This window comes from Ambystoma mexicanum, chromosome 6p, assembly GCF_040938575.1.
Source record: "Ambystoma mexicanum isolate Mex_15411 chromosome 6p, UKY_AmexF1_1, whole genome shotgun sequence".
Classification (NCBI taxonomy): Eukaryota; Metazoa; Chordata; class Amphibia; order Caudata; family Ambystomatidae; genus Ambystoma; species Ambystoma mexicanum.
Window position 1 is genome coordinate 189,602,909 of NC_090935.1, and position 23,443 is coordinate 189,626,351.

Genomic DNA, 23,443 nt, shown 5'->3' on the forward strand with positions numbered 1-23,443 from the left:
CTTGGATGATTGGGGCTAGATTACGAATTCCCCAGCCAATACCAGAACTTTCTCGAATCATTTGTCCTGATCAGCCTGTTTAAATATTTCCACCTTTCATCATTTTGGGAAAACCGATGGTTACTCACCCAGTTTTTGTAGCTTTTTCTTCAAGCTTGCTATCTTTTTTCTGTTTTTGGCAACAGAATAGAACTAATATTTACCAATACTTCGTAGGGATGAGTTTAACTCCCTCTTCCTTCTTGCAATCTCATAGTGATAGCGACAGAACGGCTTAAATGGGCCAGTTTGTTTAACCGCTTGTCTGGATATCATGGTGGCGACGGATGCTTGGCGCTCAGTTATCAGTATATCCAGAGGTAGGAGACCACTACCTGAGAGGCCGTGATTTCTAAGGAGGAAATTAAATTTGTCAATCCTTTTAAGTGACCAGTCTTGGTAGGTATAATCTCTAAGACAGGTTTAGCTCCCCCCCTCCCACCTGGGTATTTGCAAATATAAAGTCTATTTGGCTGCTAACACTGCCGTTTGACCAGGTACTCTTCCTTCATCCCATCTCCCTTTCTTAAAGGAGAGAGATCAAACCACTATTCTCAGCCATTCCCTGGCCCTTGCCCGTCCCTATATCCTTTGCCCATACCCATCCCCTCCCTTCCCGATTGGCCCTGGACAGAGTCAACATTAAAGCACCCTGTTACAAATACAAAGGCTCCTAGGAATTTAACTACCCAAGATCTAAGGGTCTCATATAAAACATCCATCATTTTCCTACATCAATGCCCCACCTGGGGGGTCATAAAGCGTTGTCACCAAAATTGGTGATAAGCTCATGCCAGGGTTAATTATAGAGATTGCCAGGAAGTTCGGATGAGGAGGACCAGGGCTGAATTCGATGTGACTCTAGCCCCAATGCACAAGCTGCCTCTAGGTTTGCCCTTCAACGGGGACATAGCTAGGTGAAACATTTGAGAAAACCCATCCTCACAAACAAATCATATAACCAGTTCTCTTGTAAACAGAAGCAAAGCATACATCTCAGAACTTTCATTGTTTCCCCATTGCGTAAAAAGGAGCCATGACCTCTAGAATTCCAAGACAATTGTATTTATACATTCCTCCCAATCTCCCATCTTCCCCTTTGTCTCTGAGCGTCTAACAGGAGGCCTGTACACCTGGAGCAAGTCTGAAATTCCAAAGGGAGCCTTGCCTCATTCACAAAAGATTCATGGAGGGCTGGGACAAAAATCTGAATGTCAAAACCCAACTGGCTCAGGGCCCACGCATTTTTACATGTCCGTTCCACCACAATGGGGGACGCAAAAGTCACCACCCCCCAATTATACATGCTGTTATGTTCAGGCAGTTCCAGTTTGGTAAGATCTTTTGTGGTGCTCTATACTAGGTCGGGTATCATGTGGAGGAGCTCAAGCAGCCACAATCTATTTAAGAAAGGGCTGTTTGTGGACATATTTTTCTCCATGAACTTGATATGGATCAAGTCTGTGCACCAGGCAGGGTCATTCATTTGCATTTCCTTAACCCTATGCCAGGGTCCCAATTGATCAACCCGGCCAGCCCAGGTTAGCTGCATAGCCGCCATCGGGCCCTCAGGATCTTGACTTGGTACCGCACTCACATTTTTGTTATTCTTTGCAGCTGGGAGCTGATCTGCATGTAGTTGAGACTGGGATTGTTCCACTCGAGTGTCAGCCCCTCTCTTTGACTGATTTGCTTCCTCCCAAACAAAGCATGTAGATTTGATCAGGGTTCTCTTTATTCAGCCCGACAGGAGTTCGAGCCTGCTGTTGATTGATGGTACTCTGTAGTCGCCTATCCACCCAGGCACCGCGGCCCACTCATACCAGTACTAAGGGACTTGGTAAGGGCTTCGGAAACCCATCCATCCATCCATCCATCCATCCATCCATCCATCCATCCATCCATCCATCCATCCATCCATCGTACCTTTAAGCTGGACCTGTCTGGTCTTACCATTTACCAGCATGTTAGTAACACTGAAAACCCCCTTGTTCTTTAACTGACACCTTGACCGGCCCAGAACCTCCTGCTTTCTTTCAATTGATGTCATATTGAACCCATTGTTGTAATTGGGTCCCACCTTTACACATCTAAACTTTCGGGGCAGGGACTCTGGTGCATTCAACAAAGAGAGTTCAGCAAATATAGCTTCTAACAGCCCGCTGTCTGACACCGCCATAACATATGCCCTTTTTTGTACGGGCTCCTTCCTCCTTGGTGAGGAGGTATCACTTATTATGTGTTTGGATTTTTGATTGTCCATTTCCTCAAACGATGGACAATTGGAGCTTTTTAGAAGGAGTGTTATTCTAGCCAGGTCCGCTCTTAAAGATTTTTGCTCCTTCGCCATCCTGACACACAAATGTAAAAGTGCATCGATTTTTACTTCCATAGCTTCCATACCCTTCTTCTCCAGGGAGGCGCTACTCCCATCAATTGCGAGGTCCTCTTCTCTGATTTCCTCCAAACCTTCTTTCCCGTCGCGCTCCTCATCACCTGGCGCTGATTCTGATGAAGTCATAAAGTTTTCCAGATAGGGAGTACGGGAAAGATTGGAGGCCATCAGATTATCGGGCTCAAAGTCCGCAGGTGCCATTGAATTCCTCTTAGCCACATGGCATGATTTCAAAATTGACACGTTACTGTCTAAAGAAGTAAATGAATCCAGCTCGGAATTTGTGGAAGAAGAGAATTTGAGTAAGAAGGATGTGCCTCCCCACTACACTTATTAGAAGGACATTTATTAAACATTTTTGTCTGGGTAGGGCACATTGCCGGACTGCAGGTAGTCGCCACCTTTTTTTTTTTTTTACAAGGAACTGCGAAGGCGCCTGATTTATTCATTGTAGGGCTTCTCAACCGTTTGGCCTGAGTCTTCATTTCCCTCTTGGGCAGAGATGGGCAAACAACCCTCCTAGGTTCCAACAGCTGGTTTAGTGATCCCTCACATCTTAGAACCCGATTCGTCAAAGGAATATTAGCCCACTGCTTATGGGGCTACTTTAAATCTTGAAAAGCCCCCCGCCACATAACAGCTCTATACTGCTCGAGGCTCGAAGTCTTGAGAATGCCAATAATCGAGAAGAAAAAAGATATAGCTAGCCGACCTACCAGGTAAGCTCCAAGACTGCTCACACAGTGTTACTGCCGGAAATATTCAATTCTTTCCCTTTGTAGGATATCACACATTGGTGATATCCATTTCATATGAGCTCAGTAGTGAAGAGTTCTAGCTACTTGCTATGGTATATCATGAATATTCGACATTGAGGTATAGCAGTTCGATGAAGCAGTACAAGACTGGCCTACCCCCACTAAACAGACTCATGTGAGAGCCTTCCTAGGACTCACTGGGCATTACCGCAACTTCATGGCAGACTATGGCACCATAGCTGCCCCTCTGACTGCCCTCACCACTCCGAAGAAACCCAAGAAGGTAACTTGGACCGACGAGTGTGAGAAGGCCTTTAACGGCTTAAAAGACTCCTTGTGCCAGTCCCCGTTCATCAGTCTTCTGAATGGAAGTCGTTTGTTGGGATCTTTGTTGACTCCTACAGTTGTAGTTGGGCTTCTTTGATGACCGTAGATGGGGACATAATGCCTCAAAGAATGGTCACTGATGGGTTTTTCTATAATAAATGACGGCTTTTTCCAAGGTTTTCCACAATATAGCTACAAGCAATAAAGGCACTGCCAAGATAAGTCCATTGATCCTCCTAATATAACAAGATATTCACTCATCACACAGATGCAGGATTTCCAGCCAACACAATGAATACACCGTATAGCAAGGTCCTGGGAAATAACTAAATAATATCTAAATATCTAAATAACTGAGAGTGGGCTTCTGGTGAAAATGTTCACATTGCCAGAAGAGTTAAGGTAATGGATGGTTAATAGCATGCATAGCAGCTAAATAAGTTGAAGCCCAAAAATGTTGATGCATATTACAAATAAATTCATAAATAGCAAGACATCTGAGCACAGAACACCTAGGTAGTGCAGAGAAAATCTAATAATGGTTATGAATTATATTCAAACATGTCAATCATACTGATAATGGTTAACTGCAAGCATCCTACACAGAATTTGGGTCACAAATCCCTGTGAGAGCTTACATTATACAGAGTCGGGCAGGCAAACTATCAAAACAAAAGCAAGGTGCTCAGTACTGAAAAACTGAACTTTGTAGCTCAGGATATATATAGGCCAACCTTAGCTACATGGACTTATCACCACATTGGTTCGAACATGAGCTCCCTGTTACAAAAGCTTTTGATTCAAAGCTTCTTCGAGCACTGCATCAAATCAACAGGACCTAAACCTGACTCAAACCTTGACTCAAACTGATGAAAGGGATTGTGTCACACATTGATTTGACTTAGCGGTAACATTGTCTCTGGACTGTTTGTCATCACTTTGAACGCTGCATAGAACAGCACAAAGCTCTGTCTCAAAACTGTCTCACGGGCGGACTCCCGTAGAAACCTTTAAAAAATCTATTGCCAGTAACTTTTCATTTGTGTGACGAGTTAGGACAACATTTTGAATATTGTTAGGTATGCATAGGCCCATCCAGGGGCGAAGGAGATACATAAAATCTGGGGGGGACATTTCCTCAAACGATGGACAATTGGAGCTTTTTAGAAGGAGTGTTATTCTAGCCAGGTCCGCTCTTAAAGATTTTTGCTCCTTCGCCATCCTGACACACAAATGTAAAAGTGCATCGATTTTTACTTCCATAGCTTCCATACCCTTCTTCTCCAGGGAGGCGCTACTCCCATCAATTGCGAGGTCCTCTTCTCTGATTTCCTCCAAACCTTCTTCCCCGTCGCGCTCCTCATCACCTGGCGCTGATTCTGATGAAGTCATAAAGTTTTCCAGATAGGGAGTACGGGAAAGATTGGAGGCCATCAGATTATCGGGCTCAAAGTCCGCAGGTGCCATTGAATTCCTCTTAGCCACATGGCATGATTTCAAAATTGACACGTTACTGTCTAAAGAAGTAAATGAATCCAGCTCGGAATTTGTGGAAGAAGAGAATTTGAGTAAGAAGGATGTGCCTCCCCACTACACTTATTAGAAGGACATTTATTAAACATTTTTGTCTGGGTAGGGCACATTGCCGGACTGCAGGTAGTCGCCACCTTTTTTTTTTTTTACAAGGAACTGCGAAGGCGCCTGATTTATTCATTGTAGGGCTTCTCAACCGTTTGGCCTGAGTCTTCATTTCCCTCTTGGGCAGAGATGGGCAAACAACCCTCCTAGGTTCCAACAGCTGGTTTAGTGATCCCTCACATCTTAGAACCCGATTCGTCAAAGGAATATTAGCCCACTGCTTATGGGGCTACTTTAAATCTTGAAAAGCCCCCCGCCACATAACTGCTCTATACTGCTCGAGGCTCGAAGTCTTGAGAATGCCAATAATCGAGAAGAAAAAAGATATAGCTAGCCGACCTACCAGGTAAGCTCCAAGACTGCTCACACAGTGTTACTGCCGGAAATATTCAATTCTTTCCCTTTGTAGGATATCACACATTGGTGATATCCATTTCATATGAGCTCAGTAGTGAAGAGTTCTAGCTACTTGCTATGGTATATCATGAATATTCGACATTGAGGTATAGCAGTTCGATGAAGTAGTACAAGACTGGCCTACCCCCACTAAACAGACCCATGTGAGAGCCTTCCTAGGACTCACTGGGCATTACCGCAACTTCATGGCAGACTATGGCACCATAGCTGCCCCTCTGACTGCCCTCACCACTCCGAAGAAACCCAAGAAGGTAACTTGGACCGACGAGTGTGAGAAGGCCTTTAACGGCTTAAAAGACTCCTTGTGCCAGTCCCCGTTCATCAGTCTTCTGAATGGAAGTCGTTTGTTGGGATCTTTGTTGACTCCTACAGTTGTAGTTGGGCTTCTTTGATGACCGTAGATGGGGACATAATGCCTCAAAGAATGGTCACTGATGGGTTTTTCTATAATAAATGACGGCTTTTTCCAAGGTTTTCCACAATATAGCTACAAGCAATAAAGGCACTGCCAAGATAAGTCCATTGATCCTCCTAATATAACAAGATATTCACTCATCACACAGATGCAGGATTTCCAGCCAACACAATGAATCCACCGTATAGCAAGGTCCTGGGAAATAACTAAATAATATCTAAATATCTAAATAACTGAGAGTGGGCTTCTGGTGAAAATGTTCACATTGCCAGAAGAGTTAAGGTAATGGATGGTTAATAGCATGCATAGCAGCTAAATAAGTTGAAGCCCAAAAATGTTGATGCATATTACAAATAAATTCATAAATAGCAAGACATCTGAGCACAGAACACCTAGGTAGTGCAGAGAAAATCTAATAATGGTTATGAATTATATTCAAACATGTCAATCATACTGATAATGGTTAACTGCAAGCATCCTACACAGAATTTGGGTCACAAATCCCTGTGAGAGCTTACATTATACAGAGTCGGGCAGGCAAACTATCAAAACAAAAGCACGGTGCTCAGTACTGAAAAACTGAACTTTGTAGCTCAGGATATATATAGGCCAACCTTAGCTACATGGACTTATCACCACATTGGTTCGAACATGAGCTCCCTGTTACAAAAGCTTTTGATTCAAAGCTTCTTCGAGCACTGCATCAAATCAACAGGACCTAAACCTGACTCAAACCTTGACTCAAACTGATGAAAGGGATTGTGTCACACATTGATTTGACTTAGCGGTAACATTGTCTCTGGACTGTTTGTCATCACTTTGAACGCTGCATAGAACAGCACAAAGCTCTGTCTCAAAACTGTCTCACGGGCGGACTCCCGTAGAAACCTTTAAAAAATCTATTGCCAGTAACTTTTCATTTGTGTGACGAGTTAGGACAACATTTTGAATATTGTTAGGTATGCATAGGCCCATCCAGGGGCGAAGGAGATACATAAAATCTGGGGGGGACAGGGGACCCGTTGGGGACTTTGCTTTCTTTCTTTATGCATTGTGTTTTAGTCAAAGAACTCAACTTTTCACAACATTAAAATTAAAATAGCAGTACGTATTAAATTACAAATATCCGTTGGCCGCCAGGGGGCGCACGGATGAAGATCTTCTCTGTGTGAGCTCCGTCTCACGGTCCCCCAAAAGTGCTCTGAGCCCCCACTTTTGCCCCCCCACCTGCTAAACAACGACGGCCCAAGCTTGCTGACCTTGGCCCCCACCCAGTCGGCGAAACTCCGGTGAAAATCGGAGCATTTTCGGTGGAGAAAAGATCTGCGGCCCGAACTTCCCCCCAGGGCCTCCTCCTTGCAGCAGCCCACAGCAGCCGGAGACCAGTGACGCCGCCGGGCTCTATTGCGGTTGCCTGCCCCGGCTTTCTCAGCGATGTTTCACCTGGAGGCTCTCGGGGAGTGGGAGAGCCCTTGACGTGTGGCGGGTGCTCCCACCGCCCACCCTACGGCAGACCCGAAGTTTCAGATGCGGCCCAACTTTTATGAAGACCCACGCTGGTGAGTCCCACATGCTCCTGATACGCAGAGCCTATCCGCGGACCCCGTTGCGCGTTCCTCAGAGCGCCTTGCAGCCCGCTTTCATCTACAGGCTGCGCAGCTCGACCCGCGCACGGCCTCCATTTCTCCCTCTCTGCCCCGGCTAACTGTGCAACGCGGACAGCACGGGCCCGACTTCCAGCTGCCTCCCACATATCCTGTGGGTGTTGGCCCGGACAGTCTTCCCATCGCCTCCCCACCTCATCTGAGGGCCCCGGTGGGCCAACACGACCGCGAGCCCGCAATCAGCGGAACATTCCCCCCGCTACGTGGGGACCAGCATGACACACCTCAACCAGGCCACATTTGGGCACTTTTGGCCCACCACTAAGCACCACTGAGCCTCACAGCCCATAGAACTCCTCCATTTCAAATGGGAGGGTAGGGCCCCTGATTCCAGGGCGTGTGCCTCCTCCCATCCCAATACCCCAGACCTCTGGGACACCAGTGACCTTACTCTGCGGCCCAAGCCTGGAGGGCCATAATGCGCCAGCCCTAACGAGCGCTACCCTCATGGAACACGGAACCCCACGCTGCTGATTCCACCATATGCGGCGGGGATCCTCTTAACCATCCGGAGTCCTGGTTCCCCCGTATGATGACCTCAGAGGGTCGAGAAAGTACTGAGCGCCTTAACAGCACGCATAGTCACGAGGAGATGACCAAAATCCACTGAAGAGCTATTAAACATCCAGTAACTGATTGCTACCACTGGAAAGAGACCCTGCCCGAACTACAAGGCGCGAAAACATTAACTCCGCAGAGGGAAAGGCCCCCTGACACACCTTGCTCCGGCAGAGGTGTAAAGGAAGGAAGAGAATAGAACAGGGGCGTGTGCCTCCTCTGTGGTAGTGAGTACTCCGGCAACTCCATGAACCAACATGTAGGAAACAGGTCTATAGACGCATGAACGCCCGACAGAGGCTTGCTGCCTACGCGTACAGAACGTCACCCCGATTCGACGTTGGGTCCGGAATGGCTGCATCTTCCACTATGGATAAAGAAACTGCTGCTACGAAGGGAGACATAGCGGACGTATTAGCAGAAATAAGAAGCATGGGAGCCAACATTGGAGGGAAAATCGACAAGCTCACACAGCGCCTTGACAGCATAGAAGACAGGGTCGAAGGAGTTGAAAATAACCAGGCCTCAATCGATGTCCTCGAAACACAGCTAGACAATAGAATAACAGAACTGGAACGAAGGGAACAGGAATTTAAACTCAAGATGGATGACTTGGAAAATCACGAAAGGAGGAACAACCTGCGCTTCTTTGGGATTCCAGAGAAAGAAGGGGAAACGGAGGAGGACTTGAAATCAACTCTCCATGACATCATTAAGCTCCTCGTCGCAGACGACAACATTGATGAACCTAAAACGGAGCGCATTCACAGAGCTGGAGGCCCGCCTGGAGGCCCGCTATCGGTGTTGGCAAGGTTTCACCGTTACCAGGACAGGATGAGAGTGTTGGAGAAAGCGAGGAGTGGGGGTGCTATCACCCCTAGTGGAGCTCAAATAACTAGTTTCCAGGACCTCTCGTCTCTGACCCTGGCTCTACGGAAAATGTGCAAACCACTTACTACTTGGCTTAAGAGTTGTGACACACGCTACAGGTGGGGATACCCCTTCTCCCTCTCCTTTGAACATGAAGGCACGCGAATTAGACTAAACTCTGAGCAAGATATCAAAGCATGTATCTCCGAACTACTGGGCTCGCAGGAACACGAAGAACATCGCGACCAACCACCTAGAAGCCAAGGGGAATGGCACGTGCAGGGCCCGAAACGGAGGAAGGTGAAGGGCTCCAGGAAGTACCGTAGAGGAAATGGCTCCCCAGAGGGAGGCAGCTGACACCGAACGAGTGTAACGCATTTAAATTGACTTAACCTTTAACATGAAGAATTTGAAATTATGTGCTGTGAAAATGGTTTTGAATCTTCCACCTATATGACACTCAATTGATTATTATCGGGGGTGGCTTGTAGGGGGCTCATTGGACATTAGTGATGTTTATTAGGTACGGGGACCGTGAGGTAACGGTCTCCTCTAGTGGTTCGATTTCGGACCGGTGCTTTCAACTGGGATCGATCGAACGCCACCGAACTCAGGGAGGGGAGGGGGGTGGTGGGTGGGGAACCGGGAAGAGAATGTGGGTTGAATCGAGGGAACATTTGAAAGTCTTAAAAAGGGAAATGCTGGTACGGTTGTCTAAACTCCAGGGGTCGAAGTTACAGCGATCATCAGGTCCACACGAGCATTCAAAATGTTGCTATACTGACCGCTGAACCATGCACCAGGGGCACCATGAGGGTGGGAACGCTCAACGTCAAAGGTCTTAATTCACCTACTAAAAGATCACTCCTTTTTAGAGAATTTCGAAGGTCAAATATGGATATACTCTTTTTGCAAGAGACCAAGTATATGAGGGGAGAGGAAAAGGCAATCCTGGGAAAAAGAACTGGGTTGGAATTCTGGGGCTCTGGACCCCTAAAGAAAGGGGGAGTGGGAGTACTGATCAGAAAAGGGCTAGATTTCAGGGCCTCGAAAATTTGGTCTGATGCAGAGGGTCGGGCTCTCCTGGTGTCGGGGACCATTGGAAGGTTGTCCATTACGATCGCCACGATTTACTCCCCCAATGTGGGACAACTCCGATTTCTATCCAAAACAATCCCCAAAATAATGCTAGAAGCAACAGGTCACGTCATCCTTGGCGGTGACTTTAACATATGGGCATACCCGGATCTCGACTGGCACCCCGGTAACCCAGAAAGACGGGATGCAGGTGGAGGAGATCACACTCAATTTAAAACGATGATGGACTTGTATGGTTTGATTGATATGTGGCGCTGCATGCACTCTATGGAGAAAGTGTACACCTTTTTTTCGGCCCGCACAATACGTTTACTCGCATAGATTACCTTTACTCCTCCAGTGACTTATTTGACACGGCCACACACTCACAAATCACGATCATCTCATGGTCCGATCACGATATGGTATCCGTTGATTTAGTATGGGATTCCTTGCCCGTTAGATGCGGACAATGGAGATGTAACGAGACGTTATGGAAGGATCCTGTTTTCAAGTTAGCGATGGAAACTGAAATTGAAGAATATTTCCGAATGAATGATATTGGGGAAGTCTCGAAACAGGGGGTTTGGGAAGCTGGTAAGGCAACATGGAGGGGAATCCTCATGCGGGAGGGAGCTAATAAAAAAAGAGAGAGGGCCTTAATTGAAAATAGAATCTGTAGAGAAATTAACCAACTGGAAAGTGATGCGAAGAAAGGGGACACTGTTGACCCTGACAAAATTCTAGAAGCAAGGAAAAAAAGGGAAGAGTTACGCCTCCTGGAACATGAGCAAATAGCCCGCAAGCTCCTCCTCTTGAAACAGAAATTTTATGAGAAAGGGACAAAGCTGACGCGCTATTAGCGGCCAGACTCCATGCCCAACGGGCAGAACGCAGGGTTTAAGAGATACTAGAAGGAGAACCGGGTGTGGGAACCCCCCACCCCACTATTTTCTATGAGACCCTGTACACCCCTGAAGACGACCCAGACACTCCCAGCATTCGATCCTACTTAGATGACGTTGCTATGCCCAAATTGACACAAACAGAATCAGATACGCTTGATGCCCCTAAAACGGGAGAGGAGATCCAAGAGGCCATTAAGAGACTTACATTAGGCAAATCCCCGGGGGAGGACAGGTATACCGCAGGTTTTTACAAAACATTCGCCCTGCAACTCACACCTTTCCTTGTTGGTTTGTTCAATCGAATTCTAGAAACAGGAAATCCTCCAGACTCATTTGTCAAAGCACTCATAGCAGTTATCCCGAAAGAGGGGAAGGATCCCACGAAGTGTGGATCATATCGTCCCATCTCCTTACTTAATATAGATGCCAAAATATACTCCAGGGTTCTCGCAGCTAGGATTGAATCCCTCATGCCCCACCTTATCCATCCCGACCAGGTGGGCTTTATAATAGGCCGACAAGGTGCAGATACCATGCGCAAGACAATACATTTGGTGCACGCCTCCCACAACCTAAATACCAACCCTGCGTTGCTTTCCATTGATGCTGAAAAAGCATTTGACAGGGTGGACTGGGATTTCTTAATGGAGGTCCTTCAAAAAATCGGACTAGGCCCAAACCTTAGAAGGGGAATTAAAGCGATATACTCGTCTCCTATTGCCTCGGTATTCGTTAATGGAGAGTATTCCAGGTGGTTTCAACTGAAGCGAGGCACTAGACAGGGATGTCCCCTCTCAGCCATCTTGTTTGCCCTATCACTTGAGCCGCTTGCACATAAGATCAGGGGAGATGAAGCCATAGAAGGGATCCATCTAGGACACACTGAATATAAACTCGCCCTGTATGCCGATGATATTCTTTTACATGTGGTTAATCCCGAGAAATCGGTCCCCCGAGCCATCCTCCTCCTGGAGGTCTACGGTCGTCTCTTGGGCTTCAAGATCAATCGTGCCAAATCCACGCTCTTTCCCCTTCAGGGAGATGCTGAGGCAAATACTATGAAATACTCCTCCTTGGGACTGTCGATCGAACATGACAAGATGCAATACCTCGGGGTACACATAACGAAACAATAAGACTCCCTGTACGAAGCAAATTTCCCACAACTTCTTACCAAGCTCTGCGCAGATCTGGCCAGGTGGGACAAACTGACGATCTCATGGCTTGGCCGCCTCAACGCCGTCAAAATGACCTCCCTCCCGAGGTTTCTTTATCCCTTCCAAATGCTTCCAATTAAAATACCGGAACAATACTTTACTGAGGTGAAGAGGGAAATTCTAAAATTCCTGTGGAGGGGGAAAAGGGCCAGGATAGCCTACTCTATGTTGACGCTGCCCAAAGACAAAGCGGGGTGGGACTCCCTGATCTCCAGAAATACTATGCCGCTGCCCAAATGCGTGTGTTTGTCCCCCACCTACGCAATCACAAAGAACCACAATGGGTAGCGATGGATAACAATTACTTGACCCCAGCAACACTTGGGGAATGGTTATGGGCTCCACGAAACTGGGTATTGAGGAGAACGAGAAACCACCCGCTCTTTGTTGCTATATGGGATATATGGCGAGAGGGTTCGGAGATGACAGGAATCACGACATGGCCGTCCCCATTGAGTCATCTATGGTCCCCGGGCATTAATAACTATATCCCCATTGTCGAGAGGTTCCAGACATGGTTTGAAGCGGGACTAGAAAGAGTGGGCCAGCTCCTCCGCAGTGACTCATTTATCACCCTCCCAGAGTTAACAGAAGCCCTAAATATTGGAGTCCTCTCCACCTTCCATTATTTACAAATTAAAGGGTATTGACCAAATCTGAGTGGAAGGAAAAATTAAGTAGAGATCTCACCCCTTTCGAAAAAATGCTAGAATCCAAGACGGATAGGAAGAGCCTGATTTCCCTCATATACAACTTACTCCTGGGCGGAGGTGGTAGATCCTCACTTACACTCAGACGCCGATGGGAGACTGATATGGGGATGGATATAGACGATGACGAATGGGACAAAATGTGTACTATGGCTTCGCGTACTTCCCTATCATGTCAATATAAACTCCACTCCATAAAACTTCTACATCGCTGGCAGTATGACCGTATAGATTATCCAGGATGTACCAATCTTCCTCCCCCTCCTGTTGGCGTGAATGTGGGCATGTTGCAGACTACTGGCACATGTGGTGGGGGTGCCCCAAGATCAAGATCTTTTGGGATGAGGTCCTGGGATGGATCAGGCACACTGATGGGATTCACAGAACAGCGTATCCGCACCTAGTCTTGTTCAGCCTCGAAAAAATTGAAGATGAATGGACAAAGGTAGGCGGCCTAACCCCCCATTTGTTGCTCGCGGCGCAAGCTTTACTTGCTACTAAATGGAAATCTCCCACGGCCCCGTCCAAACAAGAGTGGATCAATGTGGTGTTGAACATATGTACCATGGAAAAAATCACTGCATCCTTCCACGGTAGAGCGACACAATCCGAGCTCCTATGGTCAGACTTTCTGAGAGCGCACACGTCTAATGAATACCCAACTTCAGATGTTGACGACCCCCCATCATGAATGTAATAAATCATGTTTCTTGAGAAGAATGTGCTGACTTCCACCTCTCTGAGCTACACCCCCCCTCACCATTACATAAACGCCGCCCAAAGGTTTCAGGCGCTCCTCCCACATGTCGAACCCCTAAATACACTGCACGTAACAAAGATTTCACCCTTGCTGACGACCGCAGCACCATAATACCTTATTCCCTAAAACAATTTGACTCTCTTTCTCGGGGCAGGGGAGGGGGGATGGGAAATATTGTTAATGTTTGTAAAGAATGTTCAATATTCTGATTTTATTTATGCTTTCTTTTTTCTATTTTTACTTCCTTTATGTGCACACTCTTGGTTGTATTAATCGTTTATTGACGATACTATATGACGTGGAACAGAATGATGATGATAAGTCTTCTCTATACTCATGGATGTAACTGTTCCTCTGTGTTGCCTTAATGAAGATAAATGTTAACTTTGAAAATTTAATAAAATTGAATTTAAAAAAAAAAAATTACAAATATCATCACTGTATTAAACAAGAGAAAAGAAGAAAGGAAAACCGAATAAAATTAAAGGATGCAGCAGCAAAGAACATGTCTTTATATGTTGCATTTATGGATTTGTCATCTGACTATGAGCTCATGGTAAGAGAGAGGAAATAGCAATTACTTCCATCTAGGATGCCAGCTCGTTAAGAGACAGATCACCTGTAAGTGGATTCCTGCCAATTAAAGGAGTTGCAGCCTTTTCTACCAACTGTAAATTGCTACTTTTTTTGTGTGGGGCAAGGAGACGTGTGTGTCTCTTGGAATGGAAGGATGGCGGTTTCAAAGAAAGAGGAAATCTTGCTTGTACCTCTGAGTAAGCCCTGTTATTGGAGTAGACGGATCAGGTGTTTGATGTTGCTGCTTTGACTGTCCTCCGGGGTGTGGGGGGTACATCAAACAAGGAGGATGAGACATCGCAAGCCCACCTCCTTATAAGTACTCCCAAGGTCCGCGGCTGGATGCGTCGGACCCGGGGGATGCCTAGTAAGTGGGGTGTATGTGGACCCAGGGGGTGACCAGAGGGGCAGCCCACTATGTGGGCTGCCCCTCTAACGCTCCTGTGAGGGCTGGGCCAGCCTCTCAGGATGAGTCTGGTGCCTCTTATTCCATCTCATGCTGGCTTTAGAGCCTAGCCTTTCTTTACCTTTGTTATTCTGAATGCAGAGCTGGACTCTGTTCCTTTCTCATTTAATATTTGCTGCAAAGCCTGATCTATTTGATTCTCTCATGTTACTAGGACGGCAGAGCATGGGTCCTCTGCCCTGTTACACTATTCAAAGAGCCCCTCTGGCCTTTCTTTGCCTCTCCCTTGTCTCATTGCTTGCTTGCTTAAGACATACCTCCTTGCTTGAACACTCAACCTATTCTCCCTAACACAGCAATGGCAGCTGCAGTCTGTCTTAACTGCTATTTGTTCCATGTCTTGAATTGGCCTCTTATTTCCGCTTTACTGTCTGCCGGGGAAAGGCATTATGGCAGTGAAAGGCATTTGCCAGTCACTGGCATAATGGTTCTACCTGGCCATAAGAGGGCAACAGCTAGCCAATATTGGAAGAACATGGGCAGAGAGACAACTCTTGCCTTTATTTCTAACAGTAATTCAGTGGATGAAGAAACGCGAGAACACACATATTGCTTATAAATGAAGGGGATGATGTCACACTTGGTTAAGACATTTTGATCATGCCAGGAGCTAATTTCCAGCTGCAATTAAGCAATTACCTTTTAGACTTCTGGCTTTAAATAATGTTAGTATCACCTGGAAAGCACAGAGGTTGCTCAACAGGGTTCCTGGAGCACGAGGGGTACCCTGCTCGTGGGCTATGGATGATTGGAGGACATTCTTGCCCTGGTTTGGAGCCTGGCCCGTACAGCCATGATGGGGCCGTGGCGTATTACTTTTGTTCGCATGTACCCTTTGAGGTTGGGCAGACATTGCCTCCTGCTTTAGCCCACTAGCAGCACTGCTTTACAACTTTATCACACATACCTGTCAGATGGCATATAACTCAATGCTACTAATGTTATCAGCCTCAGAAGTCTGGAATCCTTTGCCACATCAACTAGGTTACAAGGCTTGCCACCTGAGACTTACCCATGTCTGAGTCGGCATCTGTCGCCCTGTGGGGAAGACACACACAGAAAGAGTAGAGTACGGTGCCCTTGTGGGTTTTTCATACTTCGTCCTCAGGATGGGCACAATTCACTCCGCAGAGAAAGTGGCACATTCTGAGAATCCATGCTGGCAGTAAGGCTGCATTTGTCTGGTGGAGCGGGAAATACAGGGGGTCCTGGTGTGTCCACTTGGCTCCTAAATTCCACCCAGAAAATGCATGAAAATTCGGCCAATTAGAAAAAGCAGCAGTAATAGTGTTTTCCACCACTTTTTCTGAACCAATTGACCTGGAAAATGCTGTGTTGCATCGGAAGTTGAATGCATCCACTCTGCATATTATACCACCGGAAGATTAAGGCAGGTGCTGAACACAGGTGTTACATATTCCTGTGCACAATCTGCATTTGGAGCATTAACTCACTGAGCTACCTTACAAATGATATCTCTTCTAGGGCTTTACCGTTTTAACACCTTAACTGCCACGAGTGTTTCTGCCAAGCCCTTTTTTGGTGATTTCGGTATGTCGCTATTCAATCCCTTGTAACTTTTTTGTTACATAAGATATCTCTGCCAAATTTGGCCTCTTTTTTCCCAAAATGTAGGTGGTCGTTACGTTTCCGACTTTGCCGGGGAGTGTGGGTAATGAATTCTGGGGTGATTCGCGCAAGTCAGACCTCTGTGGATTCCCACGGGTGTCATCTTTTCGGAAATGCATGGGTTTCCCTGTTTTCCTTGGTGGCTTCGACACCAAAGGCCCAAATCTGTATGTTGTCCACATGAGCAGAATCTGCTCTGCTGAAAGGCTTGGGGTTACCAGTGGGTTAGCCTTTTCCTTTTGCGCCCAGGTAGGTGCACCCACACATGTGAGGTACCTTTTTTGTTGGGACACCTGTGGGAACGCAGGATGGTAGGACATGTGTTGTTGGCGGTGTGTTTCGGTGGGTGTCCAGAGTGAAATCTCTGTAAATTGTGTTTTTTTCCACCAAATTTCAGAGACATTTCCCTCTGCCCACCCACCGAAACACGCCACCAACAACAGATGTCCTAACGTCCCACGTTCCCACAGGTGTCCCGGCGAAAACGGTACCTCATATGTGTGGGTGCACCTACCTGGGCACAAAAGGAAAATGCTAACCCACTGATAACCCCAATCTAGCAATCTGCCCCCAGGGAGGGCTACATGTGATGCCCCCATCCATTTGGGGTGGGGGAGAGGGCCACCTCCTTTCCACTAATAACATCCATGGTGGTTCAGTGGCCCCCACACCCACCCAAAACAAGTTATAATTTGTTTTATTTTTGTTTTGCCCCTTTCCTAGGGGCAGATGGGCACATATGTGTGGCCATCTGCCCCCGGGGGGGGGGCAAAACGTACTGCCCTAGGCTTGGAGGCCGGATCTGCCATTATTTGCAGTTGCCTCTCCCCCCACCCCAAATGGATGGGGGGCATCTCATGTACCACTTCCTGGGGCAGAAATCTTCCCGCAGGGAGGGCTACATAGGGTGCCCCCATCCACTTACGTGGGGGGAGCGGGCCCCCTTTCAAACACAAAAAATTCCTGGTGGACTAGTGAGCCCCACCGGGCCCCTCACTCAAAACAAGTTATAATAATGTTTTTTTTTCCGTTTTTCCCCTTCTCTAGGGGCAAATAGGCATATGTGTGTGGCCATCTGCCCCCAGAGGGGTCAAAACGTACTGCCCCAATCTTGGGGGGGTGGTTCTGCCAATATTTACAGTGGCCTCTCCCCCACCCCAAATGGATGGTGGGCATCTCATGTACCCCTTCCTAGGTGCAGAAATCTGCCCCCAGGCAGGGATACATAAGGTGCCCCCATCCTCGTAGGGTGGGGGGAGAGGGCCACCCCCTTGCAAAAGTCCCTGGTGGCTAGTGGCCTCACCCGCACCCACCCAAAACTATGTTAAAAAAGATATATGTTTTTGTTTGCCCCCTTCCCTGGGGGCAGATGATCCCCCATCTGCCCCCAGAGTATTGCCCCTATGCTTTGGTGGTCGGGGGAGAGGGCTGCTTAGTAAGCAGCCCCTCCCCCACTTCAAAAACAGATCCCTGTACGACACACCAAACATATTCTGGGGGGGATAAATGGCATTGCATCCCCCCCACTTACAATTGTGGGGTGGATTTGTCCCCCCTGTCCCATCCATGTCCTACGCCCATGGGCCCATCCAGACTGCAAAGTTAAGGAATGATTCATTAAAAAAAAAGAAGTTATTAAGAAGACAAAAAGAAAATCCAAAGTAGCGGCCTTCTTCCCATTTATTTTTCCATAGACAAACAAGGCACATTTTTCCTGGACCGCACCGGCCAAACCTCTGGACGGATTTGGACCAGGTCTGAAACAACGTGGGCACTAAGCATTCAAAAGAGACCTTTTCGTGGTTTGGCTTATTCCATGCAGTAGCTTTTTAAATATTCGACATAGAACAGGGTGACCTCCTCTCAAAAATAGAGAGCTAAATCTCGGGTAAATTATCAAAACCGGGGTATTTAGAAAGAAAACGGCTGCCACCTTTTTTTTTCTCGATGCAAGAGATACCCGTGACTATAGCTGAGGATAGCTGAAAATGAAAAGCAGTGAAAAGGCCGTTTTCAGGTCAAAATAATTGCACATGTCGTTAGTCTAGAGGTGAGGGTGGTCCCTAGAGGTCACCAAGTGACATTTGGGAGTTGGAGGAGGTCTAGGGACTGAGTTTTCAACACAAAGCTTTTCTGTAACCTCGGCTATAACCTCGAATAACCGACATCTCAAAGCAAACTACTTAAATCCGATTAGTTGGGGTCATGCGATGTATCACAATAGTCACCTAGACACAGGCCATATAACAAGGGGCTTTTAGCAGGCTGCTTTACCAAATTGTGTGGTCCAAGGCAAATCATTGAATTCACTGTGTATTGCCTAAAACTATTGTGTTGCCTCTTTTGTTTGATTCTTCTACCCTGCCCCCCCCAGCCTACTTCTGCAGGAGTCTGTCCTTATGCATTCTGGCTTTACCATCACCGTCTTGTGGCCAATGCTGAATTTGACTTTTATGGATTTCATTGATTTACGCTGCGTCACCCTTTCTCATGGTGGCCCTGAATCATGCTGTTCCCATCTTCATCTTGTATCCAGGCTTGCAACATTATGTGTTACTACTGACTTCTGCAATTGTATCCGCTCTCCCCTCTTGCTTCTCCACTATTTTTGACTGCTTAGCCTTGGTTCTCTCCTCCTCTCCCTTTTCCTATCTCCTCCCCTCCTCTCATTACTTTCTTCTATGCACTTACTCTATCAGAATTTTGCTTGAACCTAGTATGATAGCAACCTTGTCTGTCGCCTCCCCCTCCTTTTACCTGCCCCCACCCCCTCCAGCACTATCTTCAGTAAAATATCTCCAAAGAACCCAGGGTGCCAAAAAAAAATGATTTTTCTTCCTACACCGGGATGCCTCCGGCGTCCCGGTGTAGGAAGGAAAATCCTTTACCAAGATGGCCACCATGGAAAGGGAAGGCGGGATTCCATACAGGGTCCATCTTCGCTTTGCATGGCAGCCTGCAGAAGGCAAAAAGAGAACTCTGTGACCATGTTACCACAAGCACATTCTTCTTCCTTTTCAAATCTATCCCAATTTCGAATAATTTTACCACAAAGCCAGTCCAAGGTGGACATGGCCACTTTACCCCATGTTTTGTCCCTCGTGGTCATGGCCAGTAGCCAGATTGTCCGGATCATGACCATATTCCATGACCCGGACAATCTGGCGACTGCACATGGTCACAGGCTACACCTCAGTCACCAAAGGTATATCACAATTTTTTGTACCTACATTATGACACTTGTCAAAAAATAAAACACAGGCACATTTGCAAAACCATGCTTTCAGGTCCTTCTCAATGCTCCGTAGACAAATTTGCTGGAAATGCACCCATGTTTTATTTTTTCAAAAGTGTCAAATGATGCACATACAACCGTCATATAACATAGCCCCAACTTTACAAAATCCATTCAGACTTTACGAAAACATTTATATCTAGATTTAGAATCTTTTTGCAAACCTTTGTGTAGATTTATCAACTGGCACCACATTTATAAGCCTTTAAAATACTTTGGGATCCCCCCTTTAATTCTGCCCCCTCTTGACAAAATCCCACCAAACTTTGCAAAACATTTATATCTAGATCTATTATCAGTTTGCCAAATTATGTGTAGATTTGTCAAATGGCATCTCATTTTTAAGCCTTTACATTATTTTGGGACCCCGCCTCTAATTTTGCCCCCTCTTGACAGAATCCCACCAAACTTTGCAAACTCATTTGGGATCAGGTCAGGAATATAATTGTAAGATTACATGAAGTTCCATTAAGTTGCGCCAAAGTTGTAAGCCATCCAAGAACTGCTTTTCACCAAACCAGTAATGCAGAGGTGTCCACGAACGTTCACAGGAATGTTCGCGAACATCCAAACTGTTTGCGGACTTTGGGGGTGAAAAACACCTGCTTTTTTGCTTCTTGCAGCCATATTCCATCCCATCCTCATTACCCCTCACCTCCACAGAGATAAGTTTGACAAGTGCAATGTTGTGCTTTTTAATAGGTTTTTACCGCGATGTCTGCGAACAGCGGGCGATGTCCGCAAACCCAAGATGGCAAGCGTTTCCAAAAATCTGACGCACCTCACACTTCACGCCAACCAATAGGCAAACACATTGTGTGTCCGGGGACGTGACGCAAGTCTATTAGCCAATCGGTGTCCTGTCCGCGGAAGTGTTTTTTTGCCTTACATTTTGGTGGTTTAAAAAAAAAACAATTGGACGGATTTACACCAAATTACCAAAAGCAAAATTGGTGAAAATCCGTCCAGCTGTAGGCATGAGCAAAGTTTTTTCCCATTTTCCCATTATGTCTATGGGAAAAAAAGACTTTTTGGGACCCCCCTATAAATTTGCCCCCCCTTGACCAAACCTCACCAAACCTCAGAGTGGACCATATACTTTTTATGCAAAGTCTGGTGAGGATTCGTCCAGGGGGAGCAAAGATATAAGCCGCCCAAAAAGTGTTCTTCCTTTGAGTTTAGCAACTTAACCCTAACTAAATGGCCGCTACCGCAGGCCATGTAATATATTACAGGGCCTGCTGTAGCGGCCCTGAAGTTATGGGTAAGTTGCAAAACTCATAGAAAGAGCACCTTTTGGGTCACTTAGTACAAATCCTCACCAAACCTTACTAACAATGTATATGACCGCCTCAGAATGAATTTGGGGAGTTTGGTACGGTTTCAACCAGGAGGGGCAAAGTTATGGGAGGACCCACATTTTGTGGAGATACTCATAGACTCAATGGAAACAAAATGTTGCTCAAGCCTGCAGCCCAAAATACTGGATGGTTCTTTACTAAATGTGCTCCAGGAGCGGCAGCTTGATCCCGGAAGCGTGCTTTTGTACATTTTGTGTAAATCCGTCCAGTGTTTTTTTTTTTAAAAAAAAGGCCAAATGGTAGGTCAAAAAGAAAATTGTGATATCTAATAAAAACCTATGAAACACAGTGAAAAAACTTTGTTAAAAGGATGTTATGGTTACAAGTAAAACGGAAACCCCCATGAAATTGGCCACCACTGTACACTGCTAAGACTAACACCCAGGACATCAAAGATGACGTTACAAGTGTCATTGATGGCATCACTGATGACATCACATATGAAAATAATTTTGATGAAAAGTCCCTACAAGGGGTTATGTTTATAATGTTGATAACAAGATGTCAGGGGGGACCGGGATCTATTAATCTATTAAAGAATGTACTCATCTAAACAAAACGTTGTATTGGAGTGTTGTTGTTAATACAGGAACCTAAGCATACATAAAAATAGGCAATGGCTTTAGCATGCACCATAGAAGTACAATACTTTTAATCTTCTGATTTTGGATAGTAAAATAATGAATGCTAGTTTATCAGAGTTTTGAGTAATGTTAAACATGTAATAAATAGCTATCAATTCAAGACCTACTTGTCACTTGTGCTAGTACAAACAATGCATATGAAGACCCACAATTAATACAAATCAGAGGCACATACAGGGAAACTAAAGTAAGGAAGAACTAAGGAAGAAAGAAACAGCCTCACCAGCCTCACCAGAAAATGTTAATAACATTAACGTTCATCTTCATGCACATACACATACATTGTACCGCATTATGACTCCGGTAGTCGTGCCGCTAAAACCGGCATGGCTGCCGTCGGAGCCATTTTTTATTCTGGCACCCGGAGTGGACAATTACCAGAGCATTACAGCCCTGGCAGACCCAGTAATTGCCCATTCCCGGACACTGGAAAAAAATGCTCCCCATTCCCATCATGCCCCATAGGGCTCAATGGGAATGGGGAGGTCAGATGCACGGGCACCATTCGTAAATGCTCCCAGGGCATCCGACATGGTCTGCTCGCGGGTGCCGCCTGCCAGGTGAGACCTGGCAGGCAAAAAGGCACCTGCGAGCAGACCTCGTAGTTTTCCAGTCCTGTAACAACAGTGCCAGCAAGCATACCAGTACCGTTGTTACCAGACCTGAAACCTTGTAATGAGGTCCATTGTGTGTTTGAAGACCATTATTGCCTGATGTATGTGTGTATATAAGAAAGGGGAAATGCCAGCATGCACTTGTTTTATAACTCTAAATGTGTAGTCTCTACCTCTTCCTGAAAGAAAAACATAATTTTACATAGAGGGGTAGAGAGATATACAACCTGCCTAGTGATGCAGTAAGTCAAACAACAACTGGTTAACAAAAATAAACTTTATTTAGATAATTTAAGGAAGAAAAAAATCAATAAACCAAAAAGGCAGTTTATAGATAACAATTGGTAAAGAAAACAAAACAATATTTTGTGCAGTTTATATACTAGAGAAGTGACCGTCGACCTTTCAAGATTCTATAACTCTTCTGAGTAGAGGTTGTAATGGTTAAAGGGACATATATTATTAACAGTGTCCAGTGAGGTGTTGATAACTCTGTGCAATTGGATATTAAACACGCATCACCTTTGCTATTGAGCTTAGGCACATTCTCATTCTCAACATGTTTCTGTTCATATTTATACACTTGGAGAACACTCATCAGGAGGTTAATAGTGGGATCACTAGTAATAACAGGACTATGAATATCATAGTCCTGTTGGTCTCTGATAGATCAATATCCAAATTCAATGATACTTGTGGCTGCTATCACATTACAGACTGTTGATAAAAACAGTAACAACAAGAGCTATTAGTGCTATGTCTAAAGTGGGAGATTAAGTGTAATCTCTGAGGCAATTTGTGGTATATTATTTACCTCAGTTCGTTAGTGGGCGTAGTCAGATAGTGTAGAGTCTTGTAGATAGACCCCGTTCTAGGTAAACTCTGAAAACAAAACCTATATTGCTTTTAGGATGCTACCTATTAAACACACTTGCTCATAAACCTATCTCCTCCTTCTTAAGTCCTAAATCGTGAAGATGGTATAATCACCTGAAAGAATCACTGACAGTGGTTCCCTGAGTGGGTCTAGGTTGGTAGGGATTGAAGCGTCTAGTGGCTAAAATAGCCTTGGTGATGTGCAGTAGGCTGAAAAGAGTTATTTAGA